The sequence below is a fragment of the Coregonus clupeaformis genome, chromosome 9, assembly GCF_020615455.1.
Source record: "Coregonus clupeaformis isolate EN_2021a chromosome 9, ASM2061545v1, whole genome shotgun sequence".
Classification (NCBI taxonomy): Eukaryota; Metazoa; Chordata; class Actinopteri; order Salmoniformes; family Salmonidae; genus Coregonus; species Coregonus clupeaformis.
Genome location: NC_059200.1, coordinates 57053822 through 57076945, shown reverse-complemented (window position 1 = coordinate 57076945; position 23124 = coordinate 57053822). Strand labels below are relative to the sequence as shown.

At 45.2% G+C, this 23124-nt stretch overlaps 1 protein-coding gene across 1 annotated transcript in view; it reads left to right on the top strand.

Annotated features, from left to right (window-relative positions):
* The first annotated feature begins 2803 nt into the window (after window positions 1–2803).
* The window catches only part of LOC121574129 (F-box only protein 40-like), a 54310-nt gene continuing 33989 nt past the window's right edge, over window positions 2804–23124 (top strand). Inside the window, exon 1 of the mRNA XM_041886738.2 lies at window positions 2804–2979. The gene's annotated coding sequence lies outside the window, so the exon portion shown is untranslated. The remainder of the gene's footprint in view (window positions 2980–23124) is intronic.

The following is a 23124-nucleotide window of genomic DNA, read 5'->3' as shown; positions in this document are numbered from 1 at the left end:
ATTGGCAAACGTATTGCAAATTGAGAAATCATGTGACTAAACTTAATAAAAAGAAGAAGAAACTATAACTATGAAACACAGATAAATTATATATAGAATGATAGTATAAAGCGTTGGAGCAACTTAAATTACATTTTGGGCAAAAAGGCAAAGTCAGATCTATCATTAATTGAATCAGATGGCTCATTCATCACATAACCCACTGACAGTGCCAACTACTTTAATTATTTTTCCATTGGCAAGATTAGCAAACTCAGGCATGACATGCCAGCAACAAACACTGACACTACACATCCAAGTATATCTGACAAAATTATGAAAAACAAGCATTGTACTTTTGAATTCTGTAAAGCGAGTGTGGAAGAGGTGAATTAGTTTTTGTTGTCTATTTACTGGCTCAAACAGCCAACCAATCAGCCTGTTACCAACCCTTAGTAAACTTCGGAAAAAATGGTGTTTGACCAGATACAATGATTTTTGCAGTAAACAAATTGACAACAAACTTTCAGCACGCTTATAGAGAAGGACATGACTGATGATTGGCTAAGAGAAATTGATGATAAAAAGATTGATGATAAAGAGATTGTGGGGGTTGTTTTGTTAGACTTCAGTGGGGCTTTTGACATTATCGATCATAGTTTGCTGCTGGAAAAACATGTGTTATGGCTTTACACCCCCTGCTATATTGTGGATGAAGATTTACCTGTCTAACAGAACACAAAGGGTGTTCTTTAATGGAAGCCTGTCCAACATAATCCAGGTAGAGTCAGGAATTCCTCAGGGCAGCTGTCTAGGCCCCTTACTTTTTTCCATCTTTACTAATGACATGCCACAGTGTTTCTGTGTATGCGGATGACTCAACACTATGCACGTCAGCTACTACAGCGACTGAAATGACTGCAACACTTAACAAAGAGCTGCAGTTAGTTTCAGAATAGGTGGCAAGGAATAAGTTAATCCTAAATATTTCAAAAACTAAACGCATTGTATTTGGGACAAGTCATTCACTAAACCCTTAACCTCAACTAAATCTTGTAATCAATAATGTGGAAATTGAGCAAGTTGAGGTGACTAAACTGCTTGGAGTAACCCTGGATTGTAAACTGTCATGGTCAAAACATATTGATACAACAGTAGCTAATATGGGGAGAAGTATTTCCATAATAAAGTGCTGCTCTGCCTTCTTAACAACACTTTCAACAAGGCAGGTCTTACAGGCCCTATTTTTGTCACACCTGGACTACGGTTCAGTCATGTGGTCAGGTGCCACAAAGAGGGACTTAAGAAAATTACAATTGGCTCAGAACAGGGCAGCACGGCTGACCCTTAAATGCACATGGGGAGCTAACATTAGTGACATGCATGTCAATCGCTCATGGCTCAAAGTGGAGGAGAGTGACTTCATCACTTCTTGTTTTTGTAAGAAGTGTTGACAAGCTGAATGCACCAAGCTGTCTGTTTAAAGTACTAGCACACAGTTCAGACACCCATGCATACACCACAAGACATGCCACCAGAGGTCTCTTCACAATCGCCAAGTCCAGAACAGACTATGGGAGGCACACAGTACTACAGAGTGCCATGACTTCATGGAACTCTACTCCACATCAGTTAACTGATGCAAGCAGTATAATCCGATATAAAAAACGGATACAAATATACCTTATGGAACAGCGGGGACTATAAAGAGACACACACACAGGTACAGACACACATACGCACACTAACGCTAGAACACACACTCTACAGACACGTATATTGTAACATTGTTGTATGGTGGTATTACAAAACTTTTTTGTAGATATGTAGTGGTGTAATAAGGTTATACTATTTTATCGTTTTTTTTATATGTAATGTAAGTGCCTTAATGTGTTTGGACCCCAAGAATCCCTAATAAATACAAATACAAACACTACATGGAAATAACCCGTTTTTTGCATGGACATTGTCATTGAGGACTTCCACCATTTTAAAGTAGTCAACTGGGTGGGACTTCCTATGGTTTAAGGAAGGATCACCCAATTACATCTAGGTCATCAGGAGGGATCTGCCAAGGAATTATACTTGGGAGCAAATATTCCATAACTGCAGGTGGCAGTAAATCGCCAACCTTGGCTTTATATATGCTCAAACAGCACATTCCAGGTGGCAGTATCCAATTCAAGTAGTAGAATAAGAAAATGGACTACTTCAAAATGGAGATGGCCTCAATGGCACTGCCCATGCCCTCACAGACGCCATAATGGGACAGATGCAAAGATGTGATGTCTAACTAAGTCCATGTGAGGAACACTCCTCTATATACAACACAGTGTCCTTCAGTGGCTGTTTACAACACAACTTGCATGAAAGTAAAGCTATGATAGCCCCAGTTCAATATCAACTCCTACCTCCCACTCTTAGTATAGTATAGCCCTACCCCTCAGACAAGTCTTGAAGGCCCCTTGTGGAGCTGAAAACAACTGGATGGGTGTAAGAAATATGGCAGGCAACTCTGCCCAACCCACAAAAGCATGCCTGCCTTCCACCATGACAGTTTCCACCATGGGGAGACAGTCATACACACTGACACTGATCATTACAGACACACTGAACTGATTGACAACATGACATCCATGTTGAATCTATAATGCCTTGAAACACTAATGAAATCTGTGCAGTGGTTTCCTTCTGTCTGTCTCAAGGTGTAACCTGACTCCACTGCTCCAGAGAGAGACCCCCTTCACCCTGCAGACCAGAATGCAACCTGACTATATTTAACACTGCCCTGGTCAGTGTCGTAACGAATTGCAGGACTGTAGCACATGCAGGGATGACTGACTGACTAACCGACTGTCTGTTTGACTGACTATCTGACTGACTGACTGGAATAGTTATTATATAAAAGTTAATAGCTGGACCTTAGCCTCAGAGGAGAGAGAGACAAGAGGAAAGACTCTTCAGCGTTGATACCCTTGAAGACAACACTGTGTCAGATTAGTAAGTACACTGTTCTGAACTCCTAGTTCTAGAGGGTTGCAATCAGGGTTGAGGTCAATTGCATTTCTATTGAGCCAATTCAGGAAGTAAACTGAAATTCCAATTCCATTTTTTTTCTCATATAGAAGCACTGAGATGTTTTTTTATTGGAGTTTGAGTTTTTATTTATTTCCTGAATTGACTGAATTGAAATGGAATTGAGGTGGCGACACTACACGACGCTCGTTGCTCAGTTTGTCACGCTGTTTAAGACAATGCCCCAACCCTGGTTGCAGTATGAGCAGGGTTCTGTCCTAGCCCAGCACTAACACATCAGATTCAGCTAATCAAGGTCTTGATGACTTAGTTGATTATTTTAATCAGGTGTGTTAGTGTTGGGTTGGGACAAATACCTCCACACGTTGCAGCTCTCCTGGACCACAAGTGATATACTGTAAATTCTAGATTAGAGGTGTTTATAAGAACTATTCAGTATAGTCACATGACTTTCAGGGCTCCTAGCCACACAGACAGACTAGATAGACAATGTGTTGGTGCTCGATTCACACTTTTATTTGACATTTCTGGTCATAGAGATAATTACTTCTCAGCTACAATAGTCAAAAAACCTATTCGATTGAGTTGAAGTTATTCTATAGTTTTCTTGCTGCTGTTTTCCTTTTCCTTTTATTTCTATTTTTTCTCCTGACAGTTCCCACTCCTTACATTGTTGACACATGGATAGTTTTGATTAGCCAATGCATGTTAAAGTGAGTTGTACCCCTCCTCTTTTCTCCGTCAATATTCCTGAACGACATTTGGGACCTCAGCTAATGTAGTTTTTTGAAATATTAGTGTTATCCCATTGGCATTTTTTTTTTGATTACCTCTAAGAAATTGCACGAAGTTGTCAACAGTGACACTCGAATCACAGAGAAAGATGGATTAAGATCTCTTCCTTCCGTTTAAATATTAGAAAAAGGTGTTGTTGATTTAATCAAATTTTCTCTGCTATCTTTTACAGCAAACAATGAAGGAAAGCTAACTAATTACATGGGGGCTAACAGGCTAATATTAAATTTTTTGTTGAAGGAGAAACAAAGAATTAGAATTACAGATCATACAGTCTCATTGAAAGTGAGAAATGCAGCATGTCCTCATTGGAGATCTATCTGTTATCCAGTGCATTCGGAAAGTATTCAGACCCCTTGACCTTTTCCACATTTTGTTACGTTACGGCCATATTTTAAAATTGATTTAATAAAAAAAAAATCCTCATCAATCTACACACAATACCCCATAATGGCAAAGCGAAAACAGGTTTGCATTTTTTTTTGCAGATGTATTAAAAATTAAGAACATAAATACCTTATTTACATACAGTGGGGAAAAAAGGTATTTAGTCAGCCACCAATTGTGCAAGTTCTCCCACTTAAAAAGATGAGAGAGGCCTGTAATTTTCATCATAGGTACACGTCAGCTATGACAGACAAAATGAGAAAAAAAAATCCAGAAAATCACATTGAAGGATTTTTAATGAATTTATTTGCAAATTATGGTGGAAAATAAGTATTTGGTCAATAACAAAAGTTTCTCAATACTTTGTTATATACCCTTTGTTGGCAATGACACAGGTCAAACGTTTTCTGTAAGTCTTCACAAGGTTTTCACACACTGTTGCTGGTATTTTGGCCCATTCCTCCATGCAGATCTCCTCTAGAGCAGTGATGTTTTGGGGCTGTCGCTGGGCAACACAGACTTTCAACTCCCTCCAAAGATTTTCTATGGGGTTGAGATCTGGAGACTGGCTAGGCCACTCCAGGACCTTGAAATGCTTCTTACGAAGCCACTCCTTCGTTGCCCGGGCGGTGTGTTTGGGATCATTGTCATGCTGAAAGACCCAGCCACGTTTCATCTTCAATGCCCTTTGCTGATGGAAGGAGGGTTTCACTCAAAATCTCACGATACATGGCCCCATTCATTCTTTCCTTTACACGGATCAGTCGTCCTGGTCCCTTTGCAGAAAAAACAGCCCCAAAGCATGATGTTTCCAACCCTATGCTTCACAGTAGGTATGGTGTTATTTGGATGCAACTCAGCATTCTTTGTCCTCCAAACATGACGAGTTGAGTTTTTACCAAAAAGTTATATTTTGGTTTCATCTGACCATATGACATTCTCCCAATCCTCTTCTGGATCATCCAAATGCACTTCAGACGGGCCTGGACATGTACTGGCTTAAGCAGGGGGGACACGTCTCGCACTGCAGGATTTGAGTCCCTGGCGGCGTAGTGTGTTACTGATGGTTGGCTTTGTTACTTTGGTCCCAGCTCTCTGCAGGTCATTCACTAGGTCCCCCCCGTGTGGTTCTGGGATTTTTGCTCACCGTTCTTGTGATCATTTTGACCCCACGGGGTGAGATCTTGCGTGGAGCCCCAGATCGAGGGAGATTATCAGTGGTCTTGTATGTCTTCCATTTCCTAATAATTGCTCCCACAATTGATTTCTTCAAACCAAGCTGCTTACCTATTGCAGATTCAGTCTTCCCAGCCTGGTGCAGGTCTACAATTTTGTTTTTGGTGTCCTTTGACAGCTCTTTGGTCTTGGCCATTGTGAAGTTTGGAGTGTGACTGTTTGAGGTTGTGGACAGGTGTCTTTTATACTGATAACAAGTTCAAACAGGTGCCATTAATACAGGTAACGAGTGGAGGACAGAGGAGCCTCTTAAAGAAGAAGTTACAGGTCTGTGAGAGCCAGAAATCTTGCTTGTTTGTAGGTGACCAAATACTTATTTTCCACCATAATTTGCAAATAAATTCATTAAAAACCCTACAATGGGATTTTCTGGATTTTTTTTTCTCAATTTGTCTGTCATAGTTGACGTTTACCTATGATGAAAATTACAGGCCTCTCTCATCTTTTTAAGTGGGAGAACTTGCACAATTGGTGGCTGACTAAATACTTTTTTTCCCCACTGTAAGTATTCAGACCCTTTGCTATGAGATTCAAAATTGAGCTCAGGTGCATCCTGTTTCCACTGATCATCCTTGAGATGTTTCTACAACTTGATTGGAGTCCACCTGTGGTAAATTAAACTGATTGGACATGATTTGGAAAGGCACACACCTGTCTATATAAGGTCCCACAGTTGACAGTGCATGTCAGACCTCTAGGTGTTTCTGTTTTTTTCCGGGCAGGCCCACTTTCACCCCTTTCGGGCCCATGGCCTCCCATTTCTTCTTGCGCGGGCGCCGAAGGGTGTCCATGAGGCCCTGCTTTTTGGTAAGAGGGAGGTGGTGGTAGATATAGATGAGCCAACCTTTCATGGTCTAGGTATTCTGGCCCTGAACCTCTCCACCCAGTTTCCAACTGTTCCTTACTATCCCATTTTTTGCGCAACTGTACCCAGCCTGCATGCCATTGCAGGTCTGAGGGCATCATAGGAGTCGACATTAAAGGGGATACTGCGTTGCTGCTTGCCCCCCCCCCCCCACCATTCCAACACTGTATAACCTTCTTAAATTACTATACCCACATATTGTACTAGGCACTCCCCTCTCATAGTGTAAGCTACATTTATAGTCCACTTGTGTTACTATTGTGGGTGTCACGTCCATGACATCCCCTGGAACCACATACTCACACGTCTGAATATTCAAGGTGGTGTCGTACTTACCAAGAGCCACCAACCATCTATCCATTCTAAGGGAGGAACTCATTGTTTTCCCTAAATTTCCCTCTCTTCTCCTAACGTTTCGTAAACCAGGCCACCCAGTTTTCCAATGTGGCTTCTGCCACTGAGCCTGAACTAGGAACTCTGGTCAGTATCAGCCTATGCTGTTGTTTAACCGGGTTCCAGTAGAATTATCCTCCTTTCAATTCTACCATTAGATTTATCCATTTATCACAGTTGATTCCTTCATTCATTAACATTCCTTTTACTGTTTCTGGTATTTTGTCCCATACTTCTCTGATGGGTATTAGGGTCACTGGAAAGGCTAAGTCTTCATTTGAACCATGTGCCATTTTGATTAATTTGACTAAGATTAAGAGGCTTCTTTTCACAACTAATTACTTTAAGTAGCTTTTTCTACAACCAGGTATCTCTTACGCTTGCTGTCTTTAGACCGGTTACTTTAGGTCAATATGCTCAAAACTTGTCCCTAATTGGATTTAATGAATTAAGACTCTGTTCCTAGGGTTTTAGTTCTTGTACCTCTGCTTTTAGTCTTTATTTCTCAGGGCCCTTTTAGTTTGGCGCCTCGCCTTTATTCTACTAACCAATTACTGTAGGTTACTTTGTAGATTTTTAACTATTTAAGGGCCCGACGTTGGGCGCCAAGAATGTTGAGGTGACTAGTATGGGTCGTCTCCCTGATGATCCTACTAGGTTCACACATGCATGGGTAGTCTTAGCCTGTGGGTCGTCACTTGACCTCACAGGGTGGGTCAACTCTCACCACACGTTGTAGGCCTGGATTATCCCACGGTAAAAGCCTCTTTCCCGGTGAGGGGGCCTCCCTGTCGTCCTACCCTAAGCTGTGTTTAGAGCATCAAACTCAACTTTAACAACCGGGTCACCCCTCTTGGTCTATCCCTGCTTGCCACAGGGGTTAGCTCACTCCTTTCTACTGATTACCCTAAGCTGTGTTAAGAGCGCCAAACTCAACTTTAACAACCTGGTCACTCCTCTTGGTCTATCCCTGCTTGCCACAGGGGTTAGCTCACTCCTTCCTACTGATTACACTTCACGAGTAGTTCGTGACACGGTAAACTATGCGTCAGCGGGGGCTATTCTTATATATAATGCGATCGAGCAATCCGATATTTAGTTATAGTACACTCTGTACTATTTTAATACGTGGCACGGCTCTTACTGCGCTGCTGTCACTGTACTTGCAGGCTACGTTCCGCCACGGGGTTACACTACTTGTTATAAGCGTGGCATAATCACGAACACTCCTACCAGTGGCTGGTCCTCCCTTCCTAACTGTCCGGACAACACCCTCACGAGTGAGTCACACTCATTAAGTCCCAGGCATAGGGTTTCAACTAAATCATCTTTAGCTGAAAACAGGGGTTCAGCACTTCGTCTGGGTAGAGGACTAAAGCTCTATAGGCTAGACTCCCAGTGCTCCTTTGAGTGTTCCTTTAACACAGTTACCCTCAAGCTCCCCTTTGGTTCCCTGCTCGAGCTCACAATATGGTCTGGCAACGGGCCACTGTGAAGGTGAAGCCCCTTAGCCTAAAGTTGTTATAATGTTCCTTTACTTCTGAGCACTTTCTCAAACCAACACAATAACTAGTTAATGAAAACCAGTCACACTTCTTATTTGATTCAGAGATCCAGAGTGTTTAATAGTCACATGTACAGGGAGCAGATTGATTTGATTTGGTTCCTCAGCTTCACAACTGATGGATTTTTTTTAGTTTTAATAGCAATAACGCTTAGTTATTTCTACAATTGCTTCTAACAGTAGTAATCAAGCTCTGTTGTTACCTTGTGTCAAGCCCTGGTTCTGGGGACTCTTATATGTTGAGCCAGGGTGTGGATTTTCTATGTTTTGTTTTCTATGTTTTTGGTTCTAGTTCGTTTTGATCTATGTTGGCCAGGGTGGTTCCCAATCAGAGGCAGCTGTAACTCGTTGTCTCTGATTGGGGACCATACTTAGGTAGCCTGTTTTCACTAGTTAATTGTGGGATCTTGTTCCGTAAGGTTTTGTGTATAACCTAGGACTTCACGTATCGTTTCGTTTGTTGTTTTGGTTCGTGTGTGTACTAAATAAAGAATGTACGCTTATCACGCTGTGCCTTGGTCCGCTTCATCTGTCAGCGATCGTGACAGAAGATCCCACCACCAGAGGACAAAGCAGCGTGCCCAGGAGGAGAAGTGGGCGATGTCCCAGGTGGGCGAATGGTGGTCTTGGGAGGACATATTCGCGGGCAGAGGGCCATGGGCAAAAGTAAATGCCCAGGCAGGAGAGGAGAAACGGCGCCAACCGGGTCGACGTCGGACACGCGAGAGGCAACCCCAATACATTTTTTGGGGGGGGGCACACGGCGTGGACGATGGGGCTGCTGGAGGCAGCTACAGGACGAATCGGCGGACTAGGAGAGGAGGCCATCAGGTTTGGGGGGATGGAAGGGTGGTTGGCGGAGCCTAGAGGTAGAGCAGAGCCAACTTCCCGTACTCAGGCTAGGCAGCGTGAGACTGGACAGGTTCCGTGTTATGCGGAGCCACGTACTGTGCCGCGAGTGTTCCGGCACAGTCCTGCACGTCCTGTGCTAGCACCACGCACGTGTCGTGCTAAGGTGGGCATGCAGCCAGGACGGAGTGTGCCGGCTCAACGCTCGTGGCCTCCAGTACCCTTCCTCGGTCCCGGATATCCTGCGCCAGTGCCACGTGCTGTAGTGCCAGTACGAGTGCACAGCCCTGTACGTCCTGTGCTGATGCCTCACACAGAGTGTGTGGAAATAGGCATTCAGCCAGGACGGGTTATGTCAGCTCTCCGCTCCAGACCTCCAGTCCATCTCCACAGTCCAGCCCGGCCTGTTCCTGTCCCTCACACCAAGCCTGTGGTGCGCGTCGCCAGCCCGGTCCGGCCCGTTCCTGTCCCTCGCACGAAGCCTGTGGTGCGCGTCGCCAGCCCGGTCCGGCCCGTTCCTGCTCCCCGCACCAAGCCTGTGGTGCGCGTCGCCAGCCCGGTCCGGCCTGTTCCTGTCCCTCGCACCAAACCAGTGGTGCGCGTCGCCAGCCCGGTCAGGCCTGTTCCTGCTCCCCGCACCAAGCCAGTGGTGCGCGTCGCCAGCCCGGTCCGGCCTGTTCCTGTCCCTCGCACCAAGCCTGTGGTGCGCGTCGCCAGCCCGGTCCGGCCTGTTCCTGTCCCTCGCACCAAGCCTGTGGTGCGCGTCGCCAGCCCGGTCCGGCCTGTTCCTGCTCCCCACACCAAGCCAGTGGTGCGCGCCGTCAGCCTGGTCCGGCACCGGTCAGCTGCTCCACACCGGAGCCAGAGTAATCCGCTCCACCGGTGTCCAGTCCAGCTCCGGCCAGTGGGGCCAGACCAGACCAGACCAGGGGCGCTACGGGGGGGTAGAGAGAGAGTGGTGGTCACGCCCGGAGCCGGACCCGCCTCCGAGGCGGAATGCCCACCCGGCCCCTACCCCGTTGTGTTGGTGTGGCGCGGTCGCAGTCCGCGCCTTTGGGGGGGGGGTACTGTCATGCCCTGGTTCTGGGGACTCTTATATGTTGAGCCAGGGTGTGGATTTTCTATGTTTTGTTTCTATGTTTTTGGTTCTAGTTCGTTTTGATCTATGTTGGCCAGGGTGGTTCCCAATCAGAGGCAGCTGTAGCTCGTTGTCTCTGATTGGGGCCAATACTTAGGTAGCCTGTTTTCACTAGTTAATTGTGGGATCTTGTTCCGTAAGGTTTTGTGTATAACCTAGGACTTCACGTATCGTTTCGTTTGTTGTTTTGGTTCGTGTGTGTACTAAATAAAGAATGTACGCTTATCACGCTGCGCCTTGGTCCGCTTCAGTCAACGATCGTGACACCTTGCCCCAAAATCTTCACGCTTCTGACAAATCAATCTGCTCCTGCTCTGTCCCAGCATCTGCCCTTTCCTATCTTATACATTGGTATTTATACATTTTGCCCAAGCCAATGTCTCCCTTAATTGCAGCAATACAACACATCCTCCCCCTCACACGTGATGTCAAGACAGAGTTAGGTAACACATTGTCTCCTTCACACGTGACGATGATCCGTGGTGACATCTACATCAACGCCCACGTGCCATCCGGTAGCTCCACCAGCTCTAACCCAGGGCTTGAGTTCGACGGGCGTGTCGCCATATAAAATTATTTTCCGCCCTCCGGCAGAGGAACATCTGTATACAGACTACCCACACCCGCCACTTCCTCCCTGCCTTTAACTGGGCCATGCTGCTCCTCAGCTGATCCAGGCTGGATCATTTTATTGTCCTTCATGCGCTTCTTCTTATACTTCCTTGTTTCACTGTTAACAGAGTCGGGGGACTGAAGGAGTCATCAGGTCACAATGACCAGGCTCATTCACGACACCAGGCGAAAAAAACACTCCAAGCCAAACCTTCATACCATAACCTCTACACACAGCCTACATCGTTGTCACCATATTAGCTAAAGTGATAGTCAACATAGCTACTAGAACTAACGCGTAAGTAAACCCACAATCTAATCCATGTGTACAATCATGCAGTAGTGTACAGCCAGCAGTTTAGCAGTTACAACGGCGGGCCCGAAAGATTACCTTGAATTGGAAGTGTTGGATAGCCTTAGCCAGCTACCTAATATAAATATAATTCCTCTCTGTTTGAGTCAGGTTGTTGAGTAGGTTAATTAGCTGCATTAGCTAGCATAAGTGAAACTGAAACTGAAAAAAATAATACAACGAAATATTTCTCTCTCTCTGCTGCTTCTCCTTAATTTTAGATTTTTTTTAAAAATTAAAAACTGTTCAACTATTGTTTTTCTCTCTCTTTAAGTCAAATACTCACCACATTTTATGCACTGCAGTGCTAGCTTGCTGTAGCTTATGCTTTCAGTACTAGATTCATTCTCTGATCCTTTGATTGGATGGACAACATGTCAGTTCATGCTGCAGGAGCTCTGATAAGTTGGAGGATGTCCTCCAGAAGTCGTCATAATTACTGTGTAAGTCTATGGAAGGGGGTGAGAACCATGAGCCTCCTAGGTTTTGTATTGAAGTCGATGTACCCAGAAGAGTGCGAAAAATAGCTGTCTACCGGCTACACCATGGTGCTACCCTGTTGAGTACTGTTGAGCCTGCTGTAGAGCTTCATTGCAAAACAGTGTGTTTTAATCAGTTTAATCAGGTGACATATTTAGTCGAGTTTTATCTAAAAAGGATAACTTCTTTTTATGTTTCACTCTTTGTATTTTTATTAAATTCACTGAGAAGGATGGTCCTCTCCTTCCTGCTCTGAAGAGCCTCCACTGATTGAGACATTGAGGAGCTGAGGGGATGATACTTGTTATCTATGGTAAGACGTGCTGTACGTGTTTCTGAGACACAGAGTCCTTTTGCTGATGTGAAGAAGAAACTGAATGAAAGAGAGTCCTGTGAGGATAGGGAGGGGGAAAAAGGCTGCCCATATTTTCAAGACCTGAGCTACTTCATTTATTAATCAAATGTAGTAGTTTATTTAGGCAATTTAATGTATTTGTTTAGGCTTGGCCTATTTAGTTGGCTATTTCGCAGCATAAAGCTATATTTGTCAGCATAAAGCTGAGTGACTCACTCATTCGTGGCTTTGGATCAAAATAAATAAATACCAACATTCTTTCTGATTTTCTTTCATAAAGAAATGTTTTGGGCCAAGTTAATCTGCTCATGTTGTGTGTGTTCAATTATTTGTGACATTGTGGTTACAATGAAGAATGTAAACGAAATAAATCATATAAATCCTATTCATAATGAATGATCAGATGCGTGTTGCGAGCTTATCATTTTTCTTTATTAAATTTTTTGGTACAATTTTATTTGATATTTTTAGACAATAGAAAACATACACATACAAATGACAACTACATCACACCTGCCCAGACCCACCTGCTCACACCCCCATCTCCAGCGCTCGCATCACTCTCCGCCACATGGCCTCAAACCATTTTCCACCATTTTGTTTTTCTCCGTCGCCCACACGCACTTTCAATAAAGTATTAAAAGGCTGACATTGGTTGATTTTCAGTTTTTAAGTTTACGTTTTTTCAAGATGATTGATGAGAAATGTATCGTCCAACCAATAGGATATCTCACTGCACCTGTTAGGCTATGGTTCAACCCAGCACTCAGAGAAACAAACACGACAAAGGGAGTGGAAGAAACAAAAATATTTAATAAAAGTTAAAATTGTCTTAGTCCAAAAAACAACTGAAGTAAAGGAACAGAGTGGGCTAGTCGGCTCCGGAGGAAGGAGAGGCTGAGGCAGGCAGGCAGGCAGGCAGGCAGGCAGGCAGGCAGACCGACAGGCAGGAAGGCAGGCAGGTTGGGAGGTATGTCCGAAACTAAAGACAAAACAAACGACAGGTTAAGGAGAGTGGAGAGCCAGGCTGAAGACAAAGACAAAATAACTTTACTGGTGAGCCAAGTTACCGCTCTGGTAAGAACAACGATCTGGCGCCGGTGGAGAGCCATGCCCCGGAATAAGTAGTGCAGGTTGATTAGAGAATAGGATGCAGCTGCGTAGGCAGGAATCACTGGAAACAACCCGCAGCTGCACAGGAGAGGCAGATCCTGAGCACGCCCCTGATCCACTCCAGACACACCCACATAAAGGGGACAAACACACATACAGATACAACAGACACAGAGGGGACAAAACAAGGAGGAAGGGAAACAGAAAAGGGAGAGACAAGCTGCCCACATAACAGTACTCCCCTCAATGGTCGCCACCTGGCGACCCACCAGGCCTGTCAGGGTTGTCGTGATGGAAGTCCGTGATCAACTGAGGATCCAACACAAAACGCTTCGGGACCCAAGACCTCTCCTCTGGTCCATAACCTTCCCAATCGACTAGGTATTGGGAGACCCCTACCCCGCCTCCGAGAGTCCAGTAGCCTACTGACGGTGTAGGCCGGATGGTCGTCAATGAGACGAACAGGTGGAGGTGGAACAGCCGGCGGACACAAAAGGCTGGAGGACACAGGTTTCAGTTGGGAGACGTGGAAAGTAGGGTGTATCTTCATGGCTGAAGGCAACTTCAAACGAACCGCAGCGGGGTTAATGATGGACTCCACCACAAACGGACCCAGGTACCGAGGAGACAGCTTGCGTGATTTGGTACGAAGAGGTACGTTCTTAGACGACAGCCAAACCTCTTGACCAGGATGAAACACAGGTGCGGGAGTCCTGCTCCTATCCGCTGTCATCTTGTTCCTGTCAGTGGTCCGAAGCAACGCTTCCCGAGCGTCGCGCCACACTCTCTGGCAGCGGCGGAGGTTCTCCTGAACCGAAGGAACAGCCAATTCCTTCTCCTGAGCAGGAAACAGAGGGGGTTGATAACCCATGGTAACCTCGAAGGGTGAAAGACCAGTGGCAGAGGTGGTGAGGGAGTTGTGGGCGTACTCTATCCAAGGCAGATGTTTGGCCCAGGATGATGGATGTTGAGCAGCCACACAACGAAGGGTTGCTTCGAGGTCTTGATTGGCTCTTTCTGTTTGACCGTTGGTCTGGGGATGAAACCCTGAGGACAGACTAACGGAAGCACCCAAAGCAGAACAGAAAACCTTCCAAACACGGGAAGTAAACTGTGGGCCTCTATCAGATACGATGTCCACAGGTATTCCATGGGGACGGAATACATGTTGGACTAGGAGGTCCGCTGTCTCACTGGCAGACGGTAATTTTGGTAATGCTATATAGTGAACAGATTTAGAGAATCTGTCCACAATGGTAAGTATAGTATCATTACCTTCAGACTTGGGTAGGCCGGTGACAAAATCCAAGGCTATGTGGGACCAGGGACGGCTGGGAACTGGGAGGGGTAGCAGCAGCCCCGAAGGGGACTGATGGGAGGCTTTGCCCCGAGCACAGGTTGAACAGGCTGCCACAAAAGCCCGAACGTCAGTTTCCATTGAAGGCCACCAAAAATGTCTCCTAAGCAGCGTCAACGTGCGTCTCATCCCAGGGTGACCAGCAAAACGGGAGGTGTGAATCCACTGCAACACCTGAGACCGGACCGTCTCGGGAACAAAGAGTAGGTTGGGAGGTCCATCACCCGGTCCCGGGTCCGTGGCAAGTGCAGTCTTCACAAGAGACTCGATCTCCCACTGAACAGCCGCCACGACGCATGAGGAAGGCAGGACTGCCTCAGGCTCGCTGGTCTCCGAAGGGTCAGCAAACTGGCGGGACAAAGCATCTGGTTTAACATTTCTTGACCCCGGTCTGTATGTAAGAATAAAGTTAAACCTACTAAAAACAGGGCCCATCTGGCTTGGCGTGAGTTGAGTCTCTTAGTGGCTTGGATGTAAGCCAAGTTCTTGTGGTCAGTCCAGACCACAAACGGCAGTTCAGCTCCATCCAGCCAGTGCCGCCATTCTTCCAGTGCTAGCTTGACCGCCAGCAGCTCTCGGTTTCCAACGTCGTAATTCCGTTCTGTGGGTGACAATTTTTTGGAGAAAAAAGCACAGGGGTGAAGCTTTTGGTCAGTGGGGGGAGCGCTGGGAGAGGACGGCTCCCACACCTGAGTCCGACGCGTCCACCTCCACAACAAACTGCAGAGAGGTATTGGGGTGTATCAACACAGGGGAGGTGGAAAACAGTTCCTTCAAAACCCCTACCGCCTGCTCCGCCTCAGGGGACCACAGAAAAGGGACCTTTGGGGATGTGAGTCTAGTAAGGGGTGCCACCACTTTACTAAAACCCTTAATGAACCTACGGTAGAAGTTAGCAAAGCCCAAAATCGTTGAAGTTGCTTACGGGTGGTGGGTATGGGCCATTCCGTCACTGCCCGGATCTTCTCGGGTCCGCCTTCACCTGCCCGCTCTCAATGATGAACCCCAGGAACGATGTAGACTGTTTGTGGAACTCACACTTCTCTGCTTTGACGTACAGCTTGTTTTCCAAGAGCCGTTGAAGGACTTGACGGACGTGTGACTCATGCTCCTCGGGTGACTTGGAAAAAACAAGAATATCATCCAGGTATACAAAGACAAAACGGTTCAAAAAATCCCTAAGAACATCGTTCACCATGGCTTGGAAAACAGCAGGGGCGTTTGAGAGCCCAAAGGGCATGACCAAATACTCAAAATGTCCCAGTGGAGTGTTGAAAGCGGTTTTCCACTCATCTCCCTTACGGATCCGGACAAGGTGATAAGCGTTCCTGAGGTCGAGCTTGGAGAAAACCGTGGCGCCATGCAGAGGTTCAAAAGCAGAGTTGATGAGTGGAAGGGGATACTTGTTTTTAACAGTTATGTTGTTTAAACCCCCTGAAATCGATACAGGGGCGTAACGACTTGTCCTTCTTTTCCACGAAAAAGAAACCTGCACCCAAAGGGAGACGACGAGGGACGGATTATGCCCGAGACCAGAGAATCACCAATGTACTGCTCCATTGCCTCTCTTTCCGGTCGGGACAGATTGTATAAGCGACTAGAGGGCAAGGGAGCACCAGGAAGCAGTTCAATAGGGCAATCATAAGGCCTATGTGGTGGTAGAGACAGAGCCTTGTCCTTACTGAAAACCTCCGCTAAGTCATGGTATTCTTTGGGGACAGATGACAGATCAAGAGGAGCTGAGGGATGAGTTGGGTTACACTTAGTGGGGGTACCGCTGACCTAAGGCACTCTGAATGGCAGTTAGTGCTCCAACTGAGAATGGTGTGACGTGTCCAATCAATTTGTGGGTTGTGAAGAGCCAACCAGGGGAAGCCAAGGATTAGTGAGGTAGCTGAGCCAGACATAACTCTTAGCTGAATGCTTTCACAATGATTGCCAGAAATCACTAGGGAAACGGGGGTGGTTTGATGAGTTATCTCCGCGAGGAGGCGCCCATCAAGGGCTGTGACCCGAATGGGGGTAGGTAGTGGCTCCATGGGGATACGAGCTTGTGTAAACGAACTGGTGGCTAATAAAGTTATCTTCTGCACCTGAGTCTATGAGAGCTGAGAGTGGCAGGGAATGACTCTGGAAACGTAAGGTTACAGGTACTTGTAATCGGGGAATGATGGGTTCAGGATCTAACTCTGGGCTCGCAAGTAGACCCACCGTTACGAGCGAGCCTTGTCTTTTGGCCGCTTAGGGCATGTAGCCAGAATGTGTGTGGCGTCTCCACAGTACAGGCACTCACCCGCCTGGAGGCGCCGTTGCCGCTCTGCTGGAGGTAGTCGAGCTCGACCCACTTGCATAGGTTCCTCCTCTGTGCTCGGGATGGAATCAGGAACAAGAAGCTGCCGGCTCCGGGAGGCGAGACTCGAGTGGTTGACGGCTGGGGAACTCGTCCTCTAGATGCGGCCGACCGCCTCTCTCCCGACGCCTCTCCGCAACCGGTTGTCTAGCTTAATGGACAGGGAAACGAGAGAATGTAAATCATGTGGCTCGTCACGAGCAGCCAGTTCATCCTTAATGGCTTCATTCAAACCGTTTAGAAATGCTCCTTGAAGTGCCACATTGTTCCACTTGGAGTCCGCTGCCAAAGTCCAGAACTCAATAGAGTACTCAGCCACACTGTTAGAACCCTGCCTCAAATTAAAAAGTATCTTGGAGGAATTACCCACATGGTCAGGATGGTCAAAAACAGTCTTCAATTTAGCAGAAAAATCAGCAAAAGTCAATCCAGTCAAAGTTTGATCTGAGCACACAGCCTCAGCCCAAACCAGAGCTCTCCCTCTTAACAGCCCCAGAACATAATGTACCTTAGAGGAATCAGTAGAAAACGACAGTGGTCTCTGCCAAAAAATCAAGTCACACTGAAGCAAAAATCCCGGCACTTTTCCAATTCTCCATTGAACGGTTCAGGCGACGTGACAGGGGGTTCCCGACGGAACGACGCCTGCATAATGTCAGAGGAAACAACTTGGGGTGCATCAAACTGGGGGTCAGAGAGAGATGGAGAACTGATAACAGACAATTTAGAGACTTGTGTAGTTAACTGAGTCACCTGGTTCAGCAATTGATGATTATCTTCCACAAGAGTCCGAATCAATTGGTCATGCTGTCCTAGCAACGTTCCTTGAGCCTGGATAGCTTGTTGGAAGCTGTCTTCGTTTGCCCCGTGCTGTTTCTCTGTTGGGTCCATGGCCAGATCGTTCTGTTAGGCTATGGTTCAACCCAGCACTCAGAGAAACAAACACGACAAAGGGAGTGGAAGAAACAAAAATATTTAATAAAAGTTAAAATTGTCTTAGTCCAAAAAACAACTGAAGTAAAGGAACAGAGTGGGCTAGTCGGCTCCGGAGGAAGGAGAGGCTGAGGCAGGCAGGCAGGCAGGCAGGCAGGCAGGCAGGCAGACCGACAGGCAGGAAGGCAGGCAGGTTGGGAGGTATGTCCGAAACTAAAGACAAAACAAACGACAGGTTAAGGAGAGTGGAGAGCCAGGCTGAAGACAAAGACAAAATAACTTTACTGGTGAGCCAAGTTACCGCTCTGGTAAGAACAACGATCTGGCGCCGGTGGAGAGCCATGCCCCGGAATAAGTAGTGCAGGTTGATTAGAGAATAGGATGCAGCTGCGTAGGCAGGAATCACTGGAAACAACCCGCAGCTGCACAGGAGAGGCAGATCCTGAGCACGCCCCCTGATCCACTCCAGACACACCCACATAAAGGGGACAAACACACATACAGATACAACAGACACAGAGGGGACAAAACAAGGAGGAAGGGAAACAGAAAAGGGAGAGACAAGCTGCCCACATAACAGCACCCTTATATGCCTTGTCTTGAAATATTCAGACAGACGGATTAAAAGTTAATTTCCATTGTAATACTTCTGACAGCCAAATTTCTAACTCCACCCATAATTTTTTGGCTTTATAACATTCCCAGAAGGCATGGATTATTATAACCTAATGAAAAATTAACCTAGTTATCTAATTTAATTTACTGCAGGCCTAAGACTATGGGTTTAACCTTCTGAATGAATGATTATATTGAAGATATAATATCTTCCGAGAGCCGATCCGTTACCCAACAAAATAATATAAATTGATTTAGCCTAATTGGTTTTATGACTACAGACAGTAGGCTATTATTCCTCTTTTCCTGTGTTAATTTGTCTGCATGTCTATTCAACATTTGGCTAAAAAGAAACCCGCCATTAATTAATAACAGATATCTTTTTTTTTTTTTACAATGCAATTTGTGCCACAGTTTGACAACTCAAATCGCTTTAAAGAGCCTTTTAATATTAGACAACAAATAAATATACGAAAACAATAACTTCAACACAGTCCATTCATCACTGGATTTCTTCAAATTGCTGTGCAGGAAAAGGATGTCGTCCACCGTGCCTGTTCGCAGGCTCGCAGCTGGCTTCTCTCTGAAACCACACATCCATCTGAAGGTGATGCTTTATCCTTTGGAACCACACAATGACCAGGTGGACAGTAGGCCTCTTGAAGCGATAGAGGAAATCAACAAGATCCACAAATATTCTTTCACAGTAGCTGGCCTTATATTATCTGCAGTTTTAAGATGCAGTATCTTCTTTTTCGAAAATCGTCAGTCCACATGTCAAGTGTAATTGCATCATTGTATTTACCCAAGTTCTCTCTCAACTCCGGGACCACCCGCCAGCTGATTTTTTCTGCCTGACGCAAGACTCTAGTGCGATAGGAGGGAGACTGACTAAAACATTCACACATAGTCTAATAGCTCGGCTAGGTGTGAAAAATCCCCCAATTTGTGCCACAGTTAAGACTACCGATAGGTGCTGCGGTCACTCAGAGTTGAGTCCTATTGTAAAGTGTAGCCTAATGGCCAAAAAAGGGCAAACTTGCAATGATGCTTAAGTACTATAAAGTTTTACATTTCTAACTCAATATCACAGACCAGATTTGCCCTAACGAAAAATGCATCAACCCCTACAAATATAGTAATTTATGGATCCACATAATAATTCAAACAAAATTAGCGAGAGGAGAGACTGCATTCTAAAGAAAATCAGAAAGAATGTGTCTTTAACCCTGCATTATAATATAACTTATTTTGAAGAAAAGCCACTCAACCGTATGCTGTTTCTGCTTCTGTTGCCTATTTGAGTGTTTGTTTAGTATCCTACTGATTCTGTGATCACCAAGCCTCATGCGATCGCAAAATATCGGATAAAGCAATTTCACAAATTCGGCTGTTTTTTAAACTTTGCTATGCAGTATTAAAGGCTTACAAAAAAAATCATTACAACAGACTCTCTGGTATTACTTATACTTTATTTAGTATTGTTTACACTGTTCCAAACTGGCAGATAAATTATATCGTAATCTAACAGAACTTGTTTGTCATGCAACAGTACAGTGAGGGAAAAAAGTATTTGATCCCCTGCTGATTTTGCCCGCTGACAAAGACATGATCAGTCTATAATTTTAATGGTAGGTTTATTTGAACAGTAAGAGACAGATTAACAACAACAAAATCCAGAAAAACGCATGTCAAAAATTTTATGAATTGATTTGCATTTTAATGAGGGAAATAAGTATTTGACCCCTCTGCAAAACATGGCAAAACCCTTGATGGCAATCAGAGGTCAGACGTTTCTTGTAGTTGGCCACCAGGTTTGCACACATCTCAGGAGGGATTTTGTCCCACTCCTCTTTGCAGATCTTCTCCAAGTCATTAAGGTTTCGAGGCTGACGTTTGGCAACTCGAACCTTCAGCTCCCTCCACAGATTTTCTATGGGATTAAGGTCTGGAGACTGGCTAGGCCACTCCAGGACCTTAATGTGCCTCTTCTTGAGCCACTCCTTTGTTGTCTTGGCCGTGTGTTTTGGGTCATTGTCATGCTGGAATACCCATCCACGACCTATTTTCAATGCCCTGGCTGAGGGAAGGATGTTCTCACCCAAGATTTGACGGTACATGGCCCCGTCCATCGTCCCTATGATGCGGTGAAGTTGTCCTGTCCCCTTAGCAGAAAAACACCCCCAAAGCATAATGTTTCCACCTCCATGTTTGACGGTGGGGATGGTGTTCTTGGGGTCATAGGTAGCATTCCTCCTCCTCCAAACACGGCGAGTTGAGTTGATGCCAAAGAGCTCGATTTTGGTCTCATCTGACCACAACACTTTCACCCAGTTCTCCTCTGAATCATTCAGATGTTCATTGGCAAACTTCAGATGGGCCTGTATATGCGCTTTCTTGAGCAGGAGGACCTTGCGGGTGCTGCAGGATTTCAGTCCTTCACGGCGTAGTGTGTTACCAATTGTTTTCTTGGTGACTATGGTCCCAGCTGCCTTGAGATCATTGACAAGATTCTCCCGTGTAGTTCTGGGCTGATTCCTCACCGTTCTCATGATCATTGCAACTCCACGAGGTGAGATCTTGGATGGAGCCCCAGGCCGAGGGAGATTGACAGTTATTTTGTGTTTCTTCCATTTGCGAATAATCGCACCAATTGTTGTCACCTTCTCACCAAGCTGCTTGGCGATGGTCTTGTAGCCTATTCCAGCCTTGTGTAGGTCTACAATCTTGTCCCTGACATCCTTGGAGAGCTCTTTGGTCTTGGCCATGGTGGAGAGTTTGGAATCTGATTGATTGATTGCTTCTGTGGACAGGTGTCTTTTATACAGGTAACAAGCTGAGATTAGGAGCACTCCCTTTAAGAGAGGGGGTCAAATACTTATTTCCCTCATTAAAATGCAAATGAATTAATAAAATTTTTGACATGCGTTTTTCTTGATTTGTTTGTTGTTATTCTGTCTCTCACTGTTCAAATAAATCTACCATTAAAATTATAGACTGATAATGTCTTTGTCAGTGGGTAAATGTACAAAATTAGCAGGGGATCAAATACTTTTTTCCCTCACTGTATTTCTTGCGCTTTTGACAATGATTTTACATGTGGCCTAATTTACATGATATGCCTAACATACTTAGACTACCAGTCAAAAGTTTGGACACACCTACTCATTCAAAGGTTGTTCTTTATTTTTACTGTTTTTACATTGTAGAATAATAGTGAAGACATCAAAACCATGAAATAACACATATGGAATCATGTAGTAACCCAAAAACTGTTAAACAAATCTAAATATATTTTATGTTTGAGATTCTTCAAATATCCACCTTTTGCCTTGATGACAGCTTTGCACATTCTTGGCATTCTCTCAACCAGCTTCATGAGATAGTCACCTGGAATTCATTTCAGTTAACAGGTATGCCTTCTTAAAAGTTAATTTGTGGAATTTCTTTCCATCTTAATGCGTTTGACCCAATCAGTTGTGTTGTGACAAGGTAGATGATAGCCCTATTTATACAGAAGATAGCCCTATTTAGTAAAATATTATGGCAAGAACAGCTTAAATAAGCAAAGAGAAACGACAGTCCATCTTTCTTAAAACTGCATTGTTGCTTAAGGGCTTGTAAGTAAGCTTTTCACTGTAAGGTCTACACCTGTTGTATTCGGCGCATGTGACAAATACAATTTTATTTTATCATTATTTTAAGACATGAAGGTCAGTCAATACGAAACATTTCAAGAACTTTGAACATTTCTTCAAGTGCAGTCGCAAAAACCATCAAGCGCTATGATGAAACTGGCTCTCATGAGGACCGCCACAGGAATGGAAGACCCAGAGTTACCACTGCTGCAGAGGATAAGTTCATTAGAGTTACCAGCCTCAGAAATTGCAGCCCAAATAAATGCTTCACAGAGTTCAAGTCACAGACACATCTCAACATCATCTGTTCAGAGCGGACTGTGTGAATCAGTCCTTCATGGTCAAATTGCTGCAAAGAAACCATTACTAAAGGACACCAATAATAAGAAGAGACTTGCTTGGGCCAAGAAACACGAGCAATGGACATTAGACCAGTGGAAATGTGTCCTTTGGTTTGGAGATCAAATTTGAGATTATTGGTTCCAACCGCCGTGTCTTTGTGAGACGCGGTGTGGGTGAACGGATGAGCATGGAGGAGGCGGTGTTATGATGTGGGGGTGCTTTGCTGGTGGCACTGTCTGTAATTTATTTTGATTTCAAGGCACTCTTAACCAGCATGACTACCACAGCATTCTGCAGCGATACGCAATCCCATCTGGTTTGGGCTTAGTGGGACTTTCGTTTGGTTTTCAACAGGACAAAGACCCAACACACCTACAGGCTGTGTAAGGGCTATTTTACCAAGAAGCTGAGTGATGGAGTGCTGCATCAGATGACCTGGACTCCAAATTCCCCCGACCTCAACCCAATTGAGATGGTTTGGGATGAGTCGGACAGCAGAGTGAAGGAAAAGCAGCCAACAAGTGCTCAGAATATGTGGGAACTCCTTCAAGACTGTTGGAAAAGCATTCCAGGTGAAGCTGGTTGAGAGAATGCCAAGCGTGTGCAAAGCTGTCATCAAGGCAAAGGGTGGCTATTTGAAGAATCTTAAATATAAAATATATTTTGATTTGTTTAACACTTTTTGGGATACTACATGATTCCATATGTGTTATTTCATCGTTTTCATTTCTTCAT